This window comes from Mus pahari, chromosome 1 (assembly GCF_900095145.1).
Source record: "Mus pahari chromosome 1, PAHARI_EIJ_v1.1, whole genome shotgun sequence".
NCBI lineage: Eukaryota > Metazoa > Chordata > Mammalia > Rodentia > Muridae > Mus > Mus pahari.
The window spans coordinates 111,530,321-111,539,329 of record NC_034590.1 but is presented as its reverse complement, the minus strand read 5'-3'; the positions used below and the strand labels follow the sequence as shown (position 1 = coordinate 111,539,329).

The 9,009-nt window shown below is 47.1% G+C and overlaps 1 pseudogene; it reads right to left on the bottom strand.

The window, feature by feature from the left end:
• Nucleotides 1-7,276: 7,276 nt before the first annotated feature.
• Nucleotides 7,277-8,436, bottom strand: LOC110328133 (annotated as a pseudogene).
• Nucleotides 8,437-9,009: the final 573 nt, after the last annotated feature.

Below are 9,009 nucleotides of genomic sequence, written 5' to 3'. Positions count from 1 at the left end.
TTGATTTTCAAGACATGTTTTTCTCTGTGTAGCCCTGGCTGTCCTAGAACTCACTCTGTAGACCAGGCTGGCCTCGAACTCAGAAATCCGCCTGCCTCTTCCTCCCAAGTGCTGGGACTAAAGGCGCCACCATTGCTCGGCTGAGATTATTCATTTTTAAAGGATGGGAACACAAAGCAAGTGGGGAGCTGGGGAGAGCTGCAGTGTTACCCAATTGTATTTTGATATTATGGGTTAAGCAAGGGAGTAACCACTGAAGACTGGGCCAATTGCTGCAAGGACTCTTGCAGCAAATCTCCGACCCAAATAAGTCCGGGCAAAGACAACACAACTCAATTGATATGAATATAAGCTGCATGCCGAGATTGGGCAGATCTACCACTACACTACTATATTTCCCATCCATGAGATCCCTCATAACTTGCAGTTTCTCCAGGCCATGTGCTTCTGCTCCATTTTCCTTCCATCTCCTCTTCTCTCTTCATCTCTCTTTTTCCCCTCCTCATTCTCTCCCAAACTTTCAGCTCCACCTTGCCTTCTCCTGCCCATTTATTTTACAAAATTCTCCTAACCTTTATTTTACAAATTAAGGTGGGGAGAAGGTTCACAGGAAGTCACCCGAGTACCGACTCATTCCTCCCTGGAGAGCGAAATTAACATCAAAATACTTAGGTCCTTATTTCATTGTCCTAGACTTTGGGTCCAGGGTTCAAAGTGATAAGGAAAAGTGAAAGGAATGGGTCAGCTGCATGTAGTTAATTAGGATATAACAGGCAATTGGTTATATATTTTTATAACTTACGCACTTTGGTTTAGATAGCAGCAATTTCTATATCTCTTACTGGTTAACAGACAATTAAGAAAATATTTGGAGGAGTGGGATGGGTATCCATTCCTAGGCCTGGGAACATGAACTTGTTTGATCCTGCCAGCAAGATGGAGAAGTTATCCTTGAGATATCAGGAATCAGACAACTGTCTCCTTTATAAGTTGTCCCTGAGAAGTCTGGGCTTACACAACTGATTACAACAGAAGCTGTTCTGCAATAAGGAAGTCCCCAGCTCCTCTAGGGCCTGGGATCTTGCATTTAGTTTCTTCCTGTGATTAAATGACTTCTGAAAATGAAATGGTAGTCCTTAGAATACATTTCTTTTGCTTGTTTCTGACGCCACCACATCAGAATTGTTGTCAGAGTTGTTGGGGTACAAGCCTGGGCCCCAGTACCCATAACTACCTATTCTCAGCCCCTCTCACAATGAGCCAATTAACAGACAAGTCACAGTGAAAAACATAGAAAGGAAAATTATTCGTTCAGTGCAGCCACATTGGGAAGAGGGACAAAGAGGTGTAGTGACTCCCAAATCCCTCCTCAGGGTTCAGACATGAGGCTCAGGCTTAAACAGAGGGCAGCAGGAGCACAGAGCTAAGAGTCCTGGTCAGGGTGTGGTCCTGCCCGTCACTGACCCATCACTGTCTCAGCTCCTGCAAGGTGGTCTGACACGTTCTCAGAACTCTGTGGGGTCTCTAAGAGACAAGCTCCCTCTCTCTCTGGCACCAGGCTTCAGCCCTTTTCCTCTATCCCTGCAGTGGAAACCCCTGCCACCATTGCTGTGTCCAAGGGAAGCAGCAGATGATGACATGGCTCTGGTTTGAGGGCATCTGAGAGCAGCCAGAAGCTTGGCAGGAGAAGCAGTAGTCTGAGCCTGTCTCAGCCACACAGGAGCAGCTAAGGCTGGATCCCTCCTCAGAGAGATCCGGGAGTGAGAGGCAAAGAAGACAGAAGGCAGAAGGCAGAAGGCAGAAGGCAGAAGGCAGAAGGTAGAAGAAGGCAGAAGGCAGAAGGCAGAAGGCAGAAGGCAGAAGGCAGAAGGCAGAAGGCAGAAGGCAGAAGGCAGAAGGCAGAAGGCAGAAATTAGCTCACAAAGTCTTCACATCCATATAGGACACTCTGGTAGCTCTATTCTGTAGAAGAGGAGTGCCCACTGCTCAGAGGGACAATAAAACCTGCTCAAAGACAAAAGAGTCTAAGAGCCAGAGTCCCAACCAGGCCATGCTCTCCGACATGAGCCAGGCAAGAAAGAGTTTTCCTTCAATACAAATTCCAAAGGAAATTACTTCAGAAAAAAAAACACATTCCAAGCATGGAGAGTCAACAGACCAAAGGGAAAATTGCCAAACAAGTAAACAGGGAAGATAACAACATGGAGGAAACCACGTGTAACTTCACACCTGACCTGGGCAGGGATATAAAGACCCAGGCTCAGGAGGCTCCACATCTGCACACTTCCTCTCCACCTGATCCTCTGACCTACTCCATCCTCAACCAAACTCCAGAACCATGACCTGCTGTGGCTGTTCAGGAGGCTGTGGCTCCAGCTGTGGGGGCTGTGGCTCCAGCTGCTGCAAGCCTGTGTGCTGCTGCAAGCCTGTGTGCTGCTGTGTGCCAGCCTGTTCCTGCTCCAGCTGTGGGGGCTGCAAAGGAGGCTGTGGTTCTTGTGGGGGCTGCAAGGGAGGCTGTGGCTCCTGTGGGGGCTGCAAGGGAGGCTGTTGTCAGTCCAGTTGCTGCAAACCCTGTTGCTCTTCAGGTTGTGGGTCATCTTGCTGTCAGTCCAGCTGTTGCAAGCCCTGCTGCTGCCAATCTAGCTGTTGCAAGCCTTGCTGCTGTCAATCCAGCTGTTGCAAGCCTTGCTGCTCTTCGGGTTGTGGGTCTTCTTGTTGCCAGTCCAGCTGTTGTAAGCCCTGTTGCTGTCAGTCCAGCTGCTGCAAACCCTGTTGCTCTTCAGGCTGTGGGTCTTCCTGCTGTCAGTCCAGCTGTTGTAAGCCATGCTGCTGTCAGTCCAGCTGCTGCAAGCCTTGCTGCTCTTCAGGTTGTGGGTCTTCTTGTTGCCAGTCTAGCTGCTGCAAGCCCTGCTGCTGCCAGTCCAGCTGCTGCAAGCCCTGCTGCTGCCAGTCCAGCTGCTGCAAGCCCTGCTGCTGTCAGTCCAGCTGCTGTGCCCCTGTGTGTTGCCAGTGCAAGATCTGAGGTTTACTGGTCACAGTCCTCCACTAATCCTGCAGACGAGCTCTCTCCAGACAGGGACAGGAGCAGCAGCCCTGAGCTCTGGGGTTCTCTCCTGGGTCTTCATTCTTTGGTCTTAAAGCTGCATCTCCAGACTGAGGGGTGTGTCCTGGGGTGGAGAAGAACTCCTCATGCTGGAAGCTCTCTCTTCATTCCACACTCAGTGGATCAGATCTTCCTCTATTTCCTTCTCTCCAGTCTCCAAGACTCTGAGCTCCTTGGCACCTGGCCTCACCTGGAGGCTACATCAAGACCACAGGTAGGTGGCAGGCTATGGAGTTCACCACAACTTGGGGCCCCAGGGAGCTGTGAACTCCTTTCCATCAAGCATTGGCCTGGCCAGGCTCATCTCTATGTGACTTCCCCTGGGTTTCCATTCTTTCTGATTCTGTCTGGGTGAGCATACTGTGCCTTTGATACAAACATCCTTAAATAAATGTTCTCTGCCCACTGTATTTCTTATGTGGTTCTTTTTTCTCATAACTGATTAGTGAATTCTCCCATTTTCACCTTACCCAACCTGTCCTCTGAGGTTCCTTGTGTTATTCCATGGCGCACTCTTCTGCCATCTTCCCCACACCCCAACTCCCACCAGAGCCAACCCCATCACATCCAACATGAAGCAGACTGACCCAGGAAGGCTAGGCCCCACAGCAGCAACTTCAGAGTTGGGCATCTTTGTAGAATCTGGAAACAGACATGACATAGTGCATGGTTTTTATTTGTTTTTTTCTTTAGCCACTGAGTTAGAAACAAGCAATTGAAAGGCAGCCATGTGACCAAGTACTGGATTGCACTAAGCGGTGCTGATACTTCTTTCATGGGTATAGCCAGAGCTTCTGCACTTAGCTGTGTGGTCTGAAGTCTTCCTTGGAGTATCCAAACCTGCCTTGTTTGCCAAGAATCCACTTAGCCTTACTCGGGGGGAGTAAGGCATGCTAAGACATATGTCCTGTGGTCTCTTATTGCGACCATGAGTTAAAAATCAAAGAAACTAAAAAACAAGTTCTCTCTTCAGTTACACAGGCTACTTCTCATCTGTAGAAGCTCATGTGGCCAGGAGTGAGTCACAGATCAGTGGTACAGGACACATCCCATTGTTGTGGGGACATCTGATAGACACTGGGGAGCTCAGAATCAGAGAGTTTTATGGAAGGCATGTCATCCGGATGAGAAAGCTAATGCTCCATACTCATAATTTCTCATCCTCTTTTAGCTTCTTTTCCTCAAGTTCAGGGCCTCACACACACTAAGCACATGCTCTACCAATTCAGCTACCTCCAAGGACCAGACTTGTATGTATATATGAAATTATAGAAACTGAATGGGTTCAAATAGGAGAAATGTATTTTCTCGAAAAGTGGGAAGCCAGAGTCTAAATCTAAGGTCTCGGCCTAGAGCTGAGAGCCCCCATCTCTGGATTGAGGGAGAACAGGTGTTTCATCTGGTGGATGTTGACATTCTTAGTGTCTTAGTTCCTATTCTATTGCTGTGGTAAGACATCATGATCAAGGCAACATACTGAAGAAAAGATTTATTGGGAGCTTACATCAGTCTATGACTGTCAAGGCAGGCAGTATGGTTACAGGCAGAAATTGAGAGCTTACTGGAGACAACAACCAGGAAGAAAAAGCCCTAACTGGGAATGTTGAGGGCTTTTGAAACTTCAAAGCCCACCTCCAGTGGCACACCTCCTCCAACAAGGCCACAGGTCCTAATCCTTCCCAGACCAACTGTGGATCAAGCATTCAAATACATGAGCCTATGGAGACCATGCTCATTCAGACCACCACACATAGACTGGAGGTTGCAGCCTTCTAAGCTGTCTTCCTCCCTCCCTGGTCATAGTTCCTCTGCCCTTGTGGGCCTCTGTCTTTCTATTTTGTAAGGCTATGATGGGATTTAAGGTTGACCCAAATATGCTAGGTAAGCTCATTTCTCTTTTGATCTTGCTGTTCTTTGTTTTGAGTCTATTGGGGGTTGATTTAAATTTAATTTTATTTAATGCCTATCTATGGGTGTTTTGCCTGCATGTATGTCTGTGTACCTGCAGAAGTCAGAAGAGGGTGCGGGCTCCCCTGAAACTGGAGTTGCACGTGGTTATAAGCAGCCTTGTAATGCAGGAAACTGAAAACAGGCCCTCTGCAAGAGTATCAAGTGCTCTAAACCACTAACTAATCCATCTCTCCAGCCTCTAAACCACTAACTAATCCATCTCTCCAGCCCCTGGTTTCTTGTTTTTATAAGACAGAATTGCAGACTGGCTTTGAACTCAAGAAATCCTCTGTCTCCATCTTTGAAGCCCCGGAACTATAGGCATAAAACACCATGCCCATTTAGGCTCATTTCTAAATTCCTTTTTGTTGGTGTCTTTTTTTAGATTTATTTTTTTTATTTTTTTATTTATATTAGTACACCATAGCTGTCTTCAGACACACTGGATCCCATTACAGATGGTTGTAAGCCACCACGTGGTTGCTGGGAATTGAACTCAGGACCTCTGGAAGAGTAGTCAATGCTCTTAACTGCTGAGCAACTAGAAAGCAGAAAGAGATGGACTTTCCATTGGCCGTCTTCTTTTTTTTCAGCTCAGGACCATAAATACTGGCATCCACACTCAGAATAGGTCTTCCCATCTCAGTTAAACCTTCCTGAATTTTCCTTCACACACGCATCCCCTAAGTGTGTCTCTTGGATGATTTTTTTTTTTATTTTTGGTGTGGAAACATTTTATTTATTTAAAAAGAAACATCATAAGTGCACCTGCCTCACTTTTTCAAAGCAAGTGCCGTGCCTGGCATCTGAGGAAGGAACACCAAGCTCTATGAAGCTGCTTCTGCAAACCCTGAAGCACAGAACTCACGGGAATTAGAAATGTACCATGCAATCACCAAACATAATATGTAAGAGGAAAGCATGCACAATTCAATGGCCATGAAAAAATTAGATTAATCAAAAGATTTTGTTTAAAAATACTAAGTTCAAGCTACACGGAACTTGTATATGCATAAAACATAGTGTGTAATCAGAAGGACCCATCAGTGGTCACTTCTAGAACAAACTAACTTGAGTTAAAACATTAAACTTGCTTAACTTCTCTTTTTCAAAGTACTTCAAAACCTCACCAAAGTAAAAAAACAAACAAACAAACAAACAAAAAAACATGTTTTAGCCATTCCAAAAGCTGTTCTACAGCTCTGACTGCATGCATTCCCCTTGTGGTATACAAAGACACAGCTGCTAACAGAACAAAGTTAGGAGCCAATATAGAAAAGAAACTGTCCCCTTCAAGTGAGAGTCAACATCTGACCTTTATATTCTCTTCCTTTCCCTGTCATGTCTTTTCACATTGTCTTTGGAGAATAAGTAACTATGCACAGTGTACTGGCTGGTTTTGTGTCAACTTGATGCAAGCTGGAAAGGAGCTTCAGTTGGGGAATTGCCTCCATGAGATCCAGCTGTAAAACATTTTCTCAAGTAGTGATCAAGTGGGGAGGGCTCATTGTGGGTGGTGCCATCCCTAGGCTGGTAGTCTTGGGTTCTATAAGAAAGCAAGCTGAGCAAGGTTGGGGAAGCAAGCCAGTAAGGAACATCCCTCCGTGGCCTCTGCATCAGCTCCTGCTTCCAGACCTGCTGACTTCTTTTAGTGAGGAACAGCAATGTGGAAGTGTAAGCTGAATAATCCCTTTCCTCCCCAACTTGCTTCTTGATCATGATGTTTGTGCAAGAATACAAACCCTGACTAGAACATGTAGCTTGTGGATTCACACTCCTTCCTGAGACCTCTCCTGACCACCACACAGTGTGGCCAGCACAGGAACCCTCTCCATCTGACCAGAACCTATGCCCAGTCCTCACCCCTTCCCCTGGAGGAGTAACATTACTAAGAGACTCTAAGACTGCTGCAAGAAGGGGAAACTTCTTACTGCTTGGTTGCCTTGATATCGATCAACCATTTAAACAAAGCTTAAAATTAAAAACTAGAAATTAAACCACACACAGACAACCTTAGGAAAATGCAGAGTAATTAGTTACCCTAAAGTCTCCCTCCTCTACTCCCAGCATTCACTTTTCCTGCAATAATCCTAAATATCCACGTGGCTCTTCCTTTTCAAGAACACTGTCGGGATCAGCATGCTGGAAGCTGTGGGACAAACAGGCCTTTTCAAGCCCACGGTATCCATCAGGCTGGTCTTTCCTGGTCTTGGTCTGCACACCCTAAGTGCTAAAAAGCTTCTGGAGAGGGCTACTAGGGGAGGGGCAGCCTGGCTCCCTGCTGAGGCGGTGGGCATTCTCTAAAGCCCCCCACACTCTGTGAGGTAGAGACTTCCTGTCAGAGAGGAGCCTCGGCAGGAGGTGGCTGTGTGGCTTGGTTTTCAGAGCTCTGGGCATCCGAGGAAGCAGGAGCATGTCCAGATGTCCCTGTGGCCACAGAGCACAGCCTTTCCACAGCTGCCTCTTTAAGAGTGGTTTGTCGTAGCCTGAGAGGAGATCTGGGCAGCATTAGCGGTGACACCCACACTAAAGCAGAGTCTTGACTTTAATTTGGGTACTTGTGGAAGGGCCCAAAAATCTATCTGCCTGGCTTAGGATCAGTCTTAGAGTTCACACTTTCATCTTCTTCACCAAGAGCTATCAGCCTCCTCTTTCAAATCGGGGCCATATGACGCAGGCTTCCAGGTAAGTGCCGCTCTTCCAAAGTCCACCATCCTATCAGCTCCTGAGCCACACGCCAGTACCTTACACCTTAACCTTCCCTCGCATCAAAGGGATCCATTGTTTGCTTCAACTCGGCTACTGAGTAATAGCTCCAAATGTATGGAACGTTATTCCCTGCCTCTCTTCTGAAAATGCTTTTACTATGAATTCTTCCTCCCCGCTGCTTATCCATGGCACCTGTCCCATCAGTTAGCATAGACACTAGTAATTGTACTCTCACAGCTTGCACCAGATGTGTTAAAACAGTGGAGAACCCAAACTGTTGATTCTTGGCAAACTAAGCCGTAGGAATCACAGAAGTCTGTTGAAGCCTTAAAGAATATGTCTCCATCTCATTGGCCATGTAGTCAGACAGGCTATATGGGTAAGGGATGCCAAAGTGGTCAGCTCCGTCCTTCGGAGAGGCTCAAGTCTGCTGGTAGGGCAGGAGAGGTTGTGAACCTCCCCATAGAGGCAGTCTCAGTGTATTTGAATGAATGTTTATCACGGTCAATAATACATGCCCTGGATTTATCTGTTTTTAGAGGGAAATGACCACTAAACATAGATGCCAGTATAGAGGCTTTAAAACAGTACAAAGACTCTTGCTGGGCTATGTAAAAGCAGCCGCCCATGATCGGTCCGTGCATATCTAGCACTTCTGCTTAGTGGTCTGCCATCAGACACCAAAATTTTGTCTTAAGCATTCAGAATCTTTGAAACAATCACAGTCCCAGACCTTTTCGGTTACCATCTGGAGACCACAAACCCTGTGCAGGCTCTCCTCGAACGCACCCTCTGTCGTGTGAAGGCAGGGTTCCTGCACAACCCTCTGCATCAAACCATCCAACAGCTGAGGATGTCTGCTGTATCAGAAGCTGCAGGGTCTGAGTCAGAGTCTGAGAGGTGGGGCTGGGAGCATGAACTCCACTTTGAGAAACAGCTCAGGTGACCCCGCTGCCTCGGTAGAAGAAAATACTGAATAGTGGGGATCACCAGGTCCCGCCAGGGTCTTCCTGGGACAGTGGACTCTAATTGGGTGCACACTGAAGCCTGGTGCCCGAGGTGCCCATGTCATCAGGGAAGCCCTCAGGATGACCCCCAGGCTTTGGGATCTGCCAGCCACCCAGTACCTGTTTCTTCTGTATCAGTGGTCATAGTAGTGAATGCTTACCTGACCTTCAGCCACCAGGTCCTCTCTTAGGTGATTTTTAATCCCATTAAATTGACAAGCAGGCTTGACCATCATACCC